The 17,331-nt window shown below is 32.2% G+C and overlaps 1 protein-coding gene across 1 annotated transcript in view; it reads right to left on the minus strand.

The window, feature by feature from the left end:
- LOC127846694 (uncharacterized) overlaps nt 1-14,455 on the minus strand; it is a 41,832-nt gene extending 27,377 nt beyond the window's left edge. Inside the window, exon 1 of the mRNA XM_052378175.1 lies at nt 14,385-14,455. The gene's annotated coding sequence lies outside the window, so the exon portion shown is untranslated. The remainder of the gene's footprint in view (nt 1-14,384) is intronic.
- Between the last annotated feature and the right edge of the window lie 2,876 nt (nt 14,456-17,331).

Genomic DNA, 17,331 nt, shown 5'->3' on the forward strand with positions numbered 1-17,331 from the left:
CATTAACGTTTTTGAATTACTCGAATTGCCAGAAAAGTGAAAGTTTGTTGTTGAAAATTACTGAAATGGGCTCGGAAGCGAGAATCATTAAGTGTTCCGACATTCAAAATACTTGCAAACATCGGTATCTGGAAAAAGTGCTGTTTTCGTGTTTTGATTTCAGCGGTTTATTGTTGATAACAGACCCCGATATGAAACGCCACCTTATTTTTATGTTGATGGTTAATCATGACACTTCGTAAATTGTGTTACTTGTCCATCGTTTATTAAACATATCACAATAGTTCTAATTATAACAGTCTATTGCAAGTAACGATACACGCCAGAAATAAATAAATCCTTCCATTCTACCTTATAATCCCACGATTAATCCACGTCATTTTGCCTGCACTGCTGCTAAATCGTATAAGTTCCTTGCAAAAGTAATAAGGTCCTTTTCACGGCTCGCTTGATGCTCTTAATACTGAACAGGCTGCATCGAACAAAACTAGGTTCGGCATTAAGATCACTTCAAATTATTATATTATCAACAACACGTACTCAATATATTTGTAAAGGAGATTTTCCGATTTGTATATGTGTATAATTGTAATATATTGATAAAAATATGTTACAATAACACAACATTGGCAAGAACAATTATACATTGAAGGTGAATATATAAAATGCAGCAAAGACAAATTAGCGCACCGAGCCGATTGTGACGAAGATATTTCGTACATATTTTCTTACAGTAACCGATGCATTCGTCTTTTTATTAGGATAATAGTTAGTGTTCAAGTGTCGTATGAATATATATCGTCGCAGAAAATTAAAATGATCCGTAAAACTTAATTTAGATTCACATAGTACATGTATGATGTACAGACATTTTCGATTTCAGAATTAAATATCTGGCTTGTTTCGCTTATTTTGACACATGTTCTTCTTAACTTTTATTTTAATTCATATTGAAATATATGTATAATATGATTTTTACACATTTTATATATATTCAAACATATCTGACAAAATCGTATAATCTCCCTTTAATATATATTTCATATATTCAAACGCAACGACATCTCCAGGTTTAACCTATCATCTTCAAGTTCAATAATTTATATTGACAACGACAGTGTTGCAAATATTTAACAGTTCTTTGTCATTGCGGCGCAATGAAACTTTGTCTGAATTTAGCATACGAATATATCTTAATTCCTGCCTGCATTTAATTTCACAACTTGTCATGTAACTGTGTCTGACTTTTCATTTGTGCTGCATTATTGACATGTTAAATGAGCAATCGCTTGTTATATAGAGAAACGAGTTTCATGAAGATATGTGGATCAATGGTCCCTCTTGTTGTTCATATGATATGTATTCAATTAGACCAATCGCTTGGCCACGCACAACCAAGTTTCAAACACGATCGAGATATCACTTGTACAAATATTCCAACCAAGTTGAAAGAGAATTTAAAAATACAGTTGAACTCAATAGTGTTGAAAACTGTTTCTTTAAGTGTACTTAGTGAAACGTGGTTTACCCCATGAACCCAGTTTTAAGCTGCTTTACAGCGAACAGTAAATGAATCTTTGCGACGACACACTTGCAAAATCGTTACAGAACTAGTTCCTATAAGACACATATATTATCATGGAAGCAAAATTTAATATATATTACAACGTGTTCGGTATCCGTAACACATACATCTAAACAAAGTGATATACGAATTAAGAACCCGAATAATAACACTTTACAAAACATATCAGTGCAAATATATATTATGAAAAGGAAATTTGTACTGTTCTTATAGAGCACGCTAAACAGGAAACGCAATAACCTCCTTTAACTTTACATTGTGCAATACTGATAGTCCACACTTATAAGTGTCTTCAAGGCGAGTGTTAACAATCAATCCAGTTACCAAGGTGAAAAAGCGAGCCGTACATTATTGGTATGGTATACTTTCTTAGTGGATAACCTTGTGTACAGCGTTTGCCTTATATCAAATTACGAACTGCGATAAGTTTTAACTTTAAGACATAGTTAAACAATAGTGTTTAGAAATTGTGAAAGAAAATGGAGTTTACGCATGTCGCTGTTATTGTTAGAACAAGTGGTTTGCGTATGCAATGCAAACCGTTTTTGGGGTGTTGTGGGGTTAATATTACCTTTTTGGTAATTTTCGTTCAGAGCCAGCTTATTTTATTCGAAGCCTTATTTCTTTAGAAAAAATGAAGCATTGACGTATTAAAAAATGCTTCAGATTTACTTTTTTCATTTATACATGTCAATTTTAATAGGCAGACAATACATCGTTCTGACCATTATTTCGATCTTTTAAATATTGTTTAACGGACGGACGTGAAGTCAGACGGACCGATGGTAAACTTAAAGTGCTCTATTGTGAAACACCCGTTACTATTCGTGTAAAATACTTACGACATTTGGTTATTTATTAAACACAACTTATTAAGGTCATACGAATAGTTTATGTTCGGAACGAATTCCCAACTGTCTATATTTGCTTTTTAACAAAAGGTGCATATACAAATGTCTTTAACTCTTAAGATTATTAATTATAATTCATGTAAGGTAACCAGAAATAGTATTGTCGGTATACAAATATTCTTAAAATGCCATTGCACATATCAGTAGATGTTTGTACCGTGGGATAAGCGGTCATTGGTTAATTAGTTCAGATATGAATAGGGTCTATTGAATATATATTTCGCATACAAATTGTTCACCGAGCTAGAATTGGCTCATCGTAGGTTTATGTCATGCTTACCAGTAATTGGTAATCGTGCGTTATTGTATGTTTGCATGTTTGGAACAAATGATTTGCAACGCCTGACAAAGATGTTAAAACATTCTACTATGTTTATAATTGGAATCAGAACAAAACATTTTCGAAACAGATATGGATATTTGAAACTCTATTTGCAACAAAAAGCGCTATGTGTGGAAATATTTTAAACAAACATGCAAATGAAACAAAAAAGTCACAATAACGCTCCTGTGCAATGTTTAAAAGAATGTGTTCACATTGAGCACCACACAAGCGTTAATATTGGTGTTGGGTAGCGACTACGATAAAGGCACGGATGATTTATGCAATTAATTATTGAAGGCATTGAACCTTAAATGTACCAGTATTGTGCACTGCAAAATGTCAAACTTGTTGTAAAGTATGTTATTAAGTAGACGTAATTAAAATATTGTGTACAACTATTTCATGTAGTGTGATCTGCATTGCTGTATTCAATTAGGAATAGAGAGCACGCTGATATATTTTAATAAAACATAAAATATAAACTAATACATTTGTTTTTAAAGACCCGAGTTTTCTATACACAATTTCCAGCACCAGAAATTCTTACTGAAATGGTCACAAGTGTACAAGTATGCCTTGATTCATTGAATGTTAAAATGTTAAAATATGTGTCTGTTTTCAAAATCATGTTCAAGGATTTTTAATATTTAAGTTTAGTTAGGGATAATTTATGTACGCACATATTTCCTGGTCAAGATGTGTGCACACACGAGAATGTCCATAAATTAAAACGCAGTATCGTACGAGGTAGTACTGTATTTACAAATGCCCTATCGGAACTTGTTTGTTTTGTAGTATAAAACACGGTATCATTCACACACCCCATGAGCGATATGTTCTCTTGTGATCTACATATTAACAATTCCTCCATTCTCGTTTAAATAAAGCTTATAGCAAAACTGTCCTGACATTTTAGTTATATATTTATGAACTAAATATCACACTATGAATTATAAAGACGTGCTAAATAATGAATGTGTAACCAAAGTATGACAATTAACATATCTATTAAATGCAAAATAATTCTTTATTATGTGTTTAACCTTTTACCTCTTACATATAACATCATTTGGATACAGCATGGCTAGATTACTATGTTAAACATATTCATAATCATATTAACATATTATATCATATTTGTGTCAAAACACGTTCACTGAAACAGACTGCACTCTTTACAGATGAGGGAAATGGTAGCTGTTTTGCAATATTGAAGATGTCCCTCAAGGGTCTATTTTAGGCCCTCTCATGTTTCTAGTGTATATAAATGATATTATAACTGATATACAAGCACAAATCCACTTGTTCGCGGATGATACCAGTCTTTTTATGGTCGTTAACTCACCAAACGAAACTGCAACCATTTTACAATCCGATATTGATAAAATCTGTATGTGGGCAGATAAATGATTAGTAAGCTTAAACCCCTCTAAATCCGAATCAATGCTAATATCTAGAAAAACAAACAAACCATCTCATCTGCCATTAACAATGCATAATATTAATATACTGATCGTTGACGTCCATAAACATTTAGGTGTATTTATTTCAAATGACTGTACTTGGCATGCACATATATCGTATGTAAAAGAAAAGCATGGAAACGAGTCCATATAATGCGTCGTCTAAAAACTATTCTTGACAGAAATACTCTCGAGAAAATATACTCATCTTTTATAAGACCAATTCTTGAATATTCTGACACTGTTTTTGATAATTGTACACAATATGAAAAAGATGAACTTGAAAAAATCCATACTGAAGCCGCGCGAATAACATCTGGATGCACACGTCTAGTCTCAATTGAAGACCTTTAAAATGAGCTAGGGTGGGACACCATCAGCCAACGCAGATGCAAACACAAATTAATATTAATGTATAAAATGAATTCCACCAATGTCCCAAACTATATGCAATCTATCTTGTCTCCAACAGTGGGCTCACGTAACAATTACTCTCTAAGAAATTCATCACATTTACAAACAATTCAAGCTAGAACACCATTATATTCAAGTTCTTTCTTACCATATAATGTATCCGAATGAAATCGTCTCCCCGACGACATCAAAAATGCTGAAGCGCTCAATTCTTTCAAAAGACTTATAAACAGTGATCGCCCGATCTCAAATCCTTTATTTTTATATGGCGAAAGGCGCTTTCAAATGTTACATACGCGCTTAAGAACGGAGTGTAGCGCTCTTAATGCTCATCTGTTCAGACGCAAAATAATCACATCGCCTCTATGTCAATGTGGACTTCACGAAACTACATCACACTACTTCCTTGAATGAAATCAGTATATACACATTCGTGATGAACTCATTAACACAATATCAATGTATTCTGCCTCATGCATCGAAACTATTCTATATGGAGACGCATCATGCGACTACTTAACCAATCCTAAAATAGCTGAGGCCACAATTAAAATATTGTTTGTTTGCCCTTTACCGACCCTAAATTTTACAGGTGGGTAGGTAGGTAGGAAAATTATTTTATTTTATTTGAGAAATTATATTTTTAATACACTAATAGTCTATGAATATTTAAAACACTTTTATTAAAGCACTGTTGCAGTGTACGAAGCCCTATGTAGCTTCACATTATCTTGTTTGCTGTTTCTTGCATATATTAATATCAAATGCATGCTTGTGTGTTATTACATCAAATATGTGTTCATTATAATATGATGTTAATTGCTCAAATGCATTTGTAATTATTTAACAGCCATACAGCTTTTATTTTTAACTTAAACCTTTCCCTTAAATTGGGCTTAATAAGAATGCAACAAGCATTGAAGAAGTGTAGAAAGACAGCCCAAAGCCTTTAATGGAAAAATTCAGACATGGCGAAAGACCGTCACATTTTACAGGCCAGACTTGCCTACCAGGAGAAACAATTCACAGGCCAGTTGAAATTTTTACAGGCCTCAATTTTAAGTGTTTGACCGGTTAGTGCATAGTCTCAGCATGGAAAAGTAAATTCATAAAAGGGCAAACTGAACATTATTATAAAGCATTATTTCTTCTTGAATGCTCTGAGCTTTTATGAGTACATACGTACAGCTCAGAGGGTCAATAGCTTGGAGTTGTTTTATTGCAACTAACATAAGCATGAAAACTTGATTTGAGGAAATAAATTAAGGGTGTTAGTTTCAGTTTGTGGATATACTAACGCTTTAAACATATATACTTGAGTGTTGTCGATGTATTTAGCTAAGAGACATTAATAAATTAAATAAGTTTACCTTTACATATCCATTTCACTAACATGCCATTACAGTAAACTGTTTAGTGTGGCAAACATAATAAAGCAGAATATGCACATGAATCTGATTAAACACAGATCCACTTGCATATAAATCAAATCATGTTTGTCTTTTATTTTGCATTTTCGAAAGATAATCCTGTAACTGTTAGATGTACGCTCTTTTCATTAATCGATACTAATTATTTGATGTCCGTCGTAAATTTGATAGTCATTTGTCCTCGCTGAGCATCGTTATTTCTTTTAATTGTCTGCCATCTTGGATCACGTTAACAACACGTGTACAACGAACGTAAACTCGTATATGTCCGACTACTTTCGCGAACCTATACTTAAGTATGATGTCGTTCGGCCATTTTCACGGAACACCGCCGATCGCGATGCTGGTTATAGACGCTTGTATTACTGTCTATTCTGGGGCGTATGAAATTCCAACCATCGGAGCGACCTATATCGGTCAGGGGCGATAATAATAGACAGGGATATAAATACGCGCATGAATAAATATTGCTTTCGGCTCTTTTATCATCGTCGAAAAAAACGAAAATAAAAAAAATACGTTTTCAGAAATCGCAATAAAAATTTTTGGGTCGGGGGGTAAAAAGTGGGTCGGTCGGTAAAGGGCAAACAAACTCAATTTTAATTTAGGCCTGATGCAGTTCACAAATTTATTATAAATAGTAAGCGATTTGATATGTAACTCCGCTACAGAACGATTCACATAAAAAAAATTCTTTCTCGCTCGAACTCAACAAGTCTTCATAAACATCTTCTTTCTTTCCTTTCCTAACCTTTCTCTTTATTTCGTACATTTCTCAAATATGTAAACATATTAATTTTATTAAGCAAGTATAATTCTATAAATAGAGCTTCTTTGTATCAACATATTGTTCACTTTGCCTTACATAGCCAATTATGTCCGTAAACATGTAACGTTTCATATAGCAAGGGAGAAGAACCATATAATACTGTGTCTTTCGTTCTAATCCTTTTTGAACATGAAAGTATGAGTATTGTGTATGATCTTCTATGTATAAATAATGTCAACTTGTTTGAAATAAATATGTTTAAACTAAATGATGTAGTAGACTAATGCTATGCTGCTTAAAAGCCGACACCTGCATTGTAGAGATGCCAGTGAATCACTTGTATAATACAATTCAAGGCGTTTAATTACAAGCGTTAACAATTTAAACAGAGAGCAAAAACCGGATTACACCAGAATAAGCTGCCTAACTTAACTTATTGTTATTTAAGTTCCCAAACTAGCTGACCCAATCAATATAAAGCGTGCTTACACCTCGTATAACGTTGTAAGAATGGGTCGAGCTATCGGATAATAAGGCAGAATTTACCACATTTGAAGCATGAATGACGTCAGTTCCTTCATACTCAGTCACTTTATAACTTGAACACAAACATAATGTTGTCGTCTGCCTATTTAATATCAATCGGTTTCAAACGTCTTATAAAGCAGAAGCGTGACAATGAATTACTTATTTAAACCCTGATTATGTGTAACCTTTATATCGATGATAGCATACATCCTTAGACAACTGAAAGCGGCGCAATGCAATCAAACTGAATTTATAAATTATAAAATATATTAAGTACTCCGCGTTTTAATTTAAATATGAGTATAATCAAAGTGTCTAATTTGTTCGACATATGAAGAGTAGTTTATCAATCTTGCTTACTATAGAAATGCCACTAACCTACGTGTCTTTAAAGTCATAAAATGGCTTCTTTAAGGTAAAGAGTCCTGTTGACCAAATAGACGAACCTTAAATCACAAAACACTATCGTCATTGTAAGTAAATGTAAATCGGCCCCGCTTTGAAAATGAAACAACATTTATGTACCTCCACATATTCATTAAGGATTAGATTTTAAAAACAATCATATTAATATTTTAAAAAAAGATTTGTTTAAGATCATGTTTAATTCCAAAATTAAAAGTTTTGAAATGACGGTAAGCCAATTGTATTTTGTGATATCGGTAAATGTAGATAACAAGATGACTTTGTAACTTGTGTTGTGAAAAGTATGTGCTCATACGTTACATGCCATTTATAGGTGGTGCTTAAAATGTGTCCCACATGATATGCCTGTAGTGCTGTTTATCATTATTATGATGTTTTAAGATTGGTATGTACCATTATAATGTTTTACCCTATTGACAACTGTATGTTAATTTATGACAAGTGATAATACGAGCTGCCTTTCCCATTAAAGTTAAATAATAACATAGCTCAATATGTGATAGTTAATAAACCTTCAACTAAAAACTATTTGTTTTACCGAAATAGTGTCACAATAAAATACATTTGCCCTATTATGATGATGATGATTATTATTATTATTATTATATATAATTTGTTATTTATTATTAGTATTATTATTATTTTATTTTTATTATTATTATTGTTGGTTTTATTATTAAAGATAAATAAATAAAAACACACCTGAGCACATTTCAATATATACCCGACAACCACTATTGAATGAAGTGCGCCGAATAGAATGCCGAGTTAATTTGAAGCCGTGTAATAAGAGAATGCATGGTTTTAGAAATATATAATGGAAAATGTCTTCAAATGATACGAATGATTGGCTCTTTTTAAACTTTCCGTTCAAATTTATAAAGCCTTTGTTCAAAACATATACTGACAGATAAGTCTTTGGTATTCGATAATTATTTTGGCTTTAATGAAGCGGCACTAGCTGAAGCAGTATTCAACAGTAGTTTTCCCAATATCGCTAATATATGAGGTGAATGACTTGACATTCAATGTCATCATGATGTCATTTTCCTATGGTATTAAATATGGGTTTCAGTTGAAAAGGATAATATGAATAATATGCCAAAAAACACTCTTTTTTTCCATATAGATTTTTCAAATCAAAGCTTATTGAGAAATCAATATCATATCAAATGACTTTCTCATATACTAAATATACAACAATAATTGCAACAACTCAATTTACAAAAAAAAGATTCAAAAGCACACTAACTTAAGAAATAAAATACTCTAAACAAATGCAGACAAATACGTGTAATCATAGAGTAGACTCTAATTTTTTTATACTTTGGTTAAAAGTAAAAGTATGCCGATTGGGTTCTTATTCAATATTAGAGTAGATAAGTCTTGTTTAAAATATGCTTTCAAGAAACAGCATCCGGAAAAGGTTGTTAACTACTACAATATTAAGTTATTAACACTTGGAAGTTGTCCGTCTTAAGTGTTTGCAATGTGTTTTTAACGTAATGACGATTGCATTTTATTAGTAAACGAATACCATTTTAAAACAAGGGCTGTTTGTAAAACATGCATGCCCCCCATATGGGCTGTCCATTGTAGTGGCAGCCATTGTGTGAGCACGATTTTTGTCACTGTGACCTTGACCTTTGACCTAGTGACCTGAAAATCAATAGGGGTCATCAGCGAGTCACGATCAATGTACCTATGAAGTGTCATGATCCTAGGCAAAAGCGTTCTTGAGTTATCATCCGAATCATTTTACTATTTCAGGTCACCGTGACCTTGACCTTTGACCTAGTGACCTCATAAACAATAGGGGTCATCTGCAAGTCATGATCAATCTACCTATGAAGTTTCATGATCCTAGGCGTATGCGTTCTTGAGTTATCATCCGGAAACCATTTTACTATTTCGGGTCACCGTGACCTTGACCTTTGACCTAGTGACCTTAAAATTGATAGGGGTAATCTGCGAGTCATGATCAATCTACCCATGAAGTTTCATGATCCTAGGCGTATGCGTTCTTGAGTTATCATCCGGAAACCATTTTACTATTTCGGGTCACCGTGACCTTGACCTTTGACCTAGTGACCTCAAAATCAATAGGGGTCATCTGCGAGTCATGATCAATCTAACTATGAAGTTTCATGATCCTAAGCGTATGCGTTTTTGAGTTATCATCCGAAAACCATTTTACTATTTCGGGTCACCGTGACCTAGACCTTTGGCCTAGTGACCTAAAATCAATAGGGGTCATCTACGAGTCATGATCAATCTACCTATGAAGTTTCATGATCCTAGGCGTATGCGTTCTTGAGTTATCATACGACAACCACCTGGTGGACGGACCGACCGACCGACCTACCGACCGACCGACCGACCGACATGAGCAAAGCAATATACCCCTCTTCTTAAAAGTGGGGCATAATAAATATCAATGTAAACTATTTTATACAGTTTATTTTATTTTTTTTTTTAATTTTAAACCGTCTAAAATACTTTCATTTTCAATATAACAAAATTGAATATGCGCCCTCGAATGGGACATACAACTTTTAAAACAATATGGTAATGTGAATTTTTTACAATACAACACTGATGTTTTATAAGTAATGAAAGTAAGGTCTTAATTTCATTCAAAAATGCTGCTAAAATTGTTTTAGTGAGTGCATTACTTACGCTTATTATTTTTTTCGTCAAATTATTTCGTTTTGTTTTTATATTTCATGTTAATCCAGTGACAGTGTCCGGTTACACAACTTTTACATTTATAGACGCGTTAATCTTTACAAATTGCTTTTAAAGCTGTGAATACCAATGGAGCGAATCGTGTGCTATTGAACATGAAAGTCTCTTTTGTAAAATAAAATCGGTCAATATTATCAAGGTCTATTTACCTGTTATGGAGAAATATTGATACAGATTGACAATATTAATAAACAGTAAATCAGAAAATACGCTTAACATAATTAACCAATCCAATACACGTTAAAGGAAATATTAACTCAACAGTTTAAAGCGGTATGTTTTATAACATTAAATTGTACTTGCCATGAAAGCGAGTGGTTTAAAATTTGACAATAATTCATTTCAATATAAAAAACCATGTGGATGATAATCATATCATACTTCTGACACATACACATTAAGTTCACAATCCCGATTACAAAAGTAAGCTTGTTTGCTTTTAATGTGCATTATGCGTTATAATTCCATTTATGTAACATATGAAATCCAATGTATATAACGCACTACATAAATTGCCGTCCTCCCTCAAAATTTAAAGAACAGTAATGTCATTTTAAAAACTTATCGAGCAAATCAACCGATATCTCGTGTACCAAATGTGCTAAAACAGATTAAATATAACTCAACTACCCGTTGTCATTTCTGATAACATGTTTACAATAGCCAGTGTATTGATACAACGAAGCATATGTGATATAATTTCTACAACATGATATACATTAAATATGCTTACTTAACTAAACTCATATGACGCCGTCGCTTTAAACAAACGCAAACAAAGCTAACGGGCTTTCAAAAGAGAAGCAGACTAGTTCATATGTTTTCATTTATGATCCGTCAATAAGCGTTGTACACAGGAGATATATGGATATAAACTTGACAAATCAACGGATGAATTTTATCTCAAGATTTGTACGAATAATTCGCATAGTTAAACCTGTAGGAACAAATCTAACAAAACATGTTCAAAAGATGCATGTTCTCGTGATTTCATGAATATAATTATTAAGTGACACTCAAAGTTTAAGTACGCGTATATATCTAAGGAAAATATTTACATCGCCAATTGGCTTTATACGTTACCAAAATTGCACTTGCAGTTAACATTCCTCCATGTACGTTGAATTGAAAGCAACCCAAAAGAAAGTCTACTATTTGTATTACGGCGCCCGAGTAAATGTCTCGATGACAACGATCAAATGTGTTTAACAATCAAAGAAGCCATGCTCATGTTTTATCGCTAAATGAAAAAAATCGATATATATATCACGATATACTTAACGATATACTTAAGTGTACTTAAGCCATTGAAATACTGAATTGCAAGTGAAAATGACTTCTTAAACTCATTTATCTCTTTCAAGTAGTATAAGATTACTAAATCGTAGGGATAAGATCATTAACGTCAATTATTTGTTTTCTTCGTATGCTGTATAGCGGGACTCTACTGTTCATAAAATAATCATATGGATATGCGATGAAACTCTGCCAAATAACCATGACATTCATAATAATTGTATTGTGAAAATACGAGAAAAACTTATTTTTAATTAAAGTTGGAACTATGTCTTTCAAATTTAAACATTATTTAGCATATCCACATTAGGGCACAGCTAGTGACTACTTATTTTAAATAAAGTTACGCGGAATCGCTTTGCGAGTCTCTAGTTATAATATATTTTTAACTATGCCTAACCAACTACAATCTTTTACGCGAATATATAAAACATACGGGAATCATTTTATGTTTTCCTTAGTCGACGACGTTACCCGTATTACTAACGTTATTTAACGCACAAAAACAGAGCGCTAAAGCATTGCAGTTATTTGCTTTTGTGTAAGCTTTATAACTCTTTGAACATGTAAACGAAAGTATCTAAATTTGTTGATTTTCAATTTATAGTGTCATTTAAAAACCGATATTATTATTAAATTGCTTACACTTTACTCATAAGGACTCTTCTTATCAAAAGAACATGATAACATATCGATTGAAATTGAAGCAGTAGTTAGATATGGAAAGATTTTCATTAATAACCCATTGTGTACCTCGGCGTTTGCGTTTCATATTTAAAAAAAAAAATTTAATAAAAGATAAATTAAACCAAAAAGAAGGTTTTCTTTACAAAAAATATCAAACTAACCACTCTCCAAGTTTACAAACTTTCTCGGTATAACTTTGTAAAAACATGATCTAAGTTGGTAATGTATTGAGACATGCTTTAGCATCAATAATTTAGATCACCGACCAATATCTAAAGCCCTGACATTGCGGCTATAATATCCCCCTCTTCATCTTTTAAACCCCGTGGTCAACGTGATGAAGTTTCAGTAAACATTGTATGTCAAAAATGCCTATGCTATGGTATTTATTTTTTAACGTTTATTCAGAATCATTAAAGAACATAACTTACCCAGTTCTATAAATCTGACATTCGATTTCATTTAATAATGAACCTTTAGAAATTTGTGTTTAATAACTTTCGTTAATTAAAATATCTCAAAAGGTCAAGATGATGTTACAGTGAAACTTTCCTATATTACAATACATAATTCGCCTATTGAATGTAATAAGTCATGAAACTAAATTTTTTATACATTTTTACTTTTTTCCATTTTTGTGTTTATTAAGGTGAAATACATCAACTGTTAAAATATTAAGTCAATCTTTTTGGTAAAAATAATGTTTTTATCAAATTTTTGAAATTGACATAACAAACACATGTCATTTTCTGAATGTAAAAAGTAGTGTAATTTTCAGGAGAAGCAAAAAAATGTTTTATTAAAATAATAAACCTTTTTCCATATTCAAATTTTCTGATTAGTATAATAATAACACTTGAAAAACGAAACAAAACTCCAAATTGATTTGTCTTTTTTAAAACAAAAACAAATTAAGAAAGGAGCAGTTACCATTATTTTAATACTGAAATATTTTGAGCGCAAAAAATAATGTAAGTGCTCTTACTGTATTTTGGATAATGTCTGAAAATATGCATTCCTGAACAATTCACAAAATGTCAGTTACCCTAGTTATTACATTCAGTAGACGAATTATATTAAGCATCTATAAATTAGGCAACTGAACACGTTCCATAAGTCGAAAATGCAATATGACTCAATCATCCCTTCTCCGCTTAGCTTTACGGTTAAAACCCCAATGCGTTGCTTTGACCATTCAATATTCCGTGATCCCAGTTGTAATCATTAATGTTTTTAGTTGGTATTCTGTTATTAAAGAAGTGAATATAAATAATTATTTTTCTTCTGGTAGAATTTCTAAAGTTTCACGGTTTGCTTGATTCATACATTTCTGTAACTGCTATTGTTTTATTCACTTAAGAAACACTATGTTGTTTTTTTTCATTTACTGCATTCTTCACACATCGTCAAAAACCTATTGACTGTGCCCTCTGATATTATGTTTTTGGAACGACGAAACGAAAATAAACTATTCAAATTGAGTGATTCTTCAGTAAAGATATAAGTGCTTGATCATGCCCCTGTTCTTGGCTTTTCTTTCTGAAGATTTGTCGGATCTTCGGTGGGTCTGTAGACTTTTTATTTTTCGCACAATGTCTAGATAATGGTATTTTCATCGCCTTGCATCATCTTTTGCCGTTTCTATTGAATGAACCTTAAGTTTCATTGACTATATTTCAATCGAGCGGATAAAAAACGCCAACATATTTATGTGACACTCATGGACCCTGTTTTAAACATCTTTATGCATATCATAAATACACTTTTAGCAATACTAATGACAGAAACAATACATATCTTACTTTGTGGAGTCTGACAAAACACCTAGCAAATCATCGTGGTGCTGTACTTATTTTCACCATGCAATCTGAAAATAAAATAACGCCCATTGCATGTTTTAAGGAATGTATTGTTTACATTATTGAGGTCTTCCATTATGATTAGTATTATTCTAATGCTAAGAAACAATTTACGCACAATCTGATTACACACAGATATATATTAAATAATTTTTACTGAACAGTTAATGTTGCTGGACTACTGCTTGAAGATAATGCTAAAAGATGTAAAAAAGAGCATTTAATTGATAACTGAATACATATAATTTACTTGTATCGATTACACTAATGTGGCTACTTTGCATAAATGTTCTTATTGTTAAATATATAAAGACATAAATGCAAAGAGTCTAGATTTTAATTGTCTGGCATGGTTTTTGAACAAAGCGCTCTACAAGGCAGTCTTGAGAAACTATATTACGTGGATCATTAATTTGCAATGCCAGTTAGAATGGGTATAATACTATCCCAAGTATTGTGAAATCTTCTATTGATATGACCAAAGTCTGTGGATATCTGATATGAACCAACTGACGTAAATGGATTCACCAGGGAGGGCACTGGAAGTTTTTAACTAGTTTATAGTTTGGTATATAAATTTCAAACTTTATGCTTGAACCATATAATAATTTGAGTATGGAGCAGAAATAAATGTAATTAGTCAAGTATAATTATTTATGTTTTATATGAAACAAATGCGTAGAAACTTTGTATTACAATCACATTCAAAACTACATTTGAATACTTTTCTTCATTGAGCAAATGATAAATTAGCGCATTTCAAAGCCGTCAATGCGCTAAACGCCTCTTTTGTTCTCTATTAATACTCAACCATCTTATAATTAATACGTAACGTGTATTAAAAGGTTGTGCGTTCCACTTGACTCAGCGGGAGTACGAACGACTAGTGTTTGTTGATGACCTGTATATATAGTTGTATGCATTTCCTCACATTTCCTTAATACTATTACTGTTTTGTTATGCGTTAAAACGAATTAATTAGTGTTCTAGGCTGTAGACATGTGATACTGCATACGTACATGTTATCATTATTTTGAGTGATCTTGCCTTTGTCCACTTTATCATTTTAATGTGATCGCTGTAACATGTAACTTAGTTTATGTCGAAAAAAGTTATGTATATTAAGTCGCCAAAAGTGCAATGTATTGGCATATATACTACATGTATAAAAAATCAAGACAAGCTAAGTGTTGGCATTTACACTGATGTTGTTTTTATTTGAGTTTCCTTTATACATGTATTCCAATGACAAAATAAATTCAACACATTGTTCGTTTTGCGGTTAAATGGTAACATGTATCCTTCGAGAAAGACGTTGGTTATTGTCACGGCTTGTTTGACTTGACGCAGAGGTTATCTACCCACGGCTACTAGTGATATCCACTGCCATCACAAGAAATTCCTTCCAGATGTGAAAGGCTATATTTAGGTTTTATATTATGAACAGTAGTATCATTTTAAACAATAGTAAATATGCGATAAGGCGAATGCTTTCTTCGAAATGCATTGATTTTGATTGTCAGTTTTAAAAAAATAACATTGGATTGTTCATTTATGATGCTGATGATGATAAACCCTAAATAACTTTTCGAGACATGTTGCAATGATTGAGCTGTCGTTCGCCATTTGAGCCAGGCGCACAAATATTGATATTTTGGCAAAAAACAAATCTTATTTGCCAAGATGCTAATATCAAAGTTTGTAACAGACGTCCAACATAAATATCCGGACTTGTTTGTTTGGTTTTCCGCTTGTTTCCTTACAAGCGTTAGCACTTTAAAGTAGGCGTAAACCAGTCTAAAACAGAATATGAAAACTTACATTAAGTTAATTGTTTTTGAAGAGAACATGCTAGCTTTGCCAATCAATAATGAGCTCATTTGAACCTGGTGTTAATTACACGCTTGAATAGGTAAAGCTATTGTGTAATTAGGCGGGACAGACACACTTTTAATTAGGCACGAAATCGGGCCATTCTTGTGCGTTCACTGTAAAACTTGAATACACAGATAATATTGCCGTCTGTATTCGACATTTATTTCTGCTTAAAATAGTTGTTTTCCAAACAGCAAAAAGCGTGTGGAAATAAATTAGTTAATCAGCAGATGATCATTTCACAATTTTCTGACGAATATCGGACAATTATTAGTGTATCTAACATCTGCATTGAGTGCTATTAGATATCATATAGCTAAATTTTGTAATAAGATTTATGAAAATAGTAATATTAACCTATTTTGGTCAATAACAAGCACCTTAGAAGTTATTGATAAAATTGAAAATAAAAAATATAAGGTGTCACAGGTAAGTTCTTATTATTTTTCGACACTATATACAACGCTTCCTCACGCTTTAATAAAATCCAAACTTGTTTCTTTGATTGAAAAAACTTTTGCTAGAGAGAAATGTTTGTATCTAGCTTTAAACACTAAAACAGCTTTTTTTACTAATCAGATAATAGATAATTACATCATTTGGACTGGTCTTGACTTTTGTGCAGCAATTACTTTTCTTTTGGATAACTTGTTTGTTGAATTTCATGGTAAAATATTTAAACAAATTATTGGCGTTCCTATGGGTACTAATTGTGCGCCACTTATAGCTGACCTTTTTTATATTGTTATGAAAGCGAATTTATGCTAGAATTATCTAAAACTAAGCAAGTAGATTTGATTAATTGTTTTAACCTTACTAGTAGGTACATTGATGACATACTTAATTTAGATAATCCATTATTTGAACAATATATTCACAAAATCTACCCAAAAGAACTAGTCTTAAATAGATCGTGTATATCCAATACAGACGCTGCGTATTTAGACTTACATTTAACTATTAATAATAATTTGATCAAAACTAGTTTATACGACAAACGGGACGATTTTAACTT

This window comes from Dreissena polymorpha, chromosome 9 (genome assembly GCF_020536995.1).
Source record: "Dreissena polymorpha isolate Duluth1 chromosome 9, UMN_Dpol_1.0, whole genome shotgun sequence".
In the NCBI taxonomy this organism is placed as follows: domain Eukaryota; kingdom Metazoa; phylum Mollusca; class Bivalvia; order Myida; family Dreissenidae; genus Dreissena; species Dreissena polymorpha.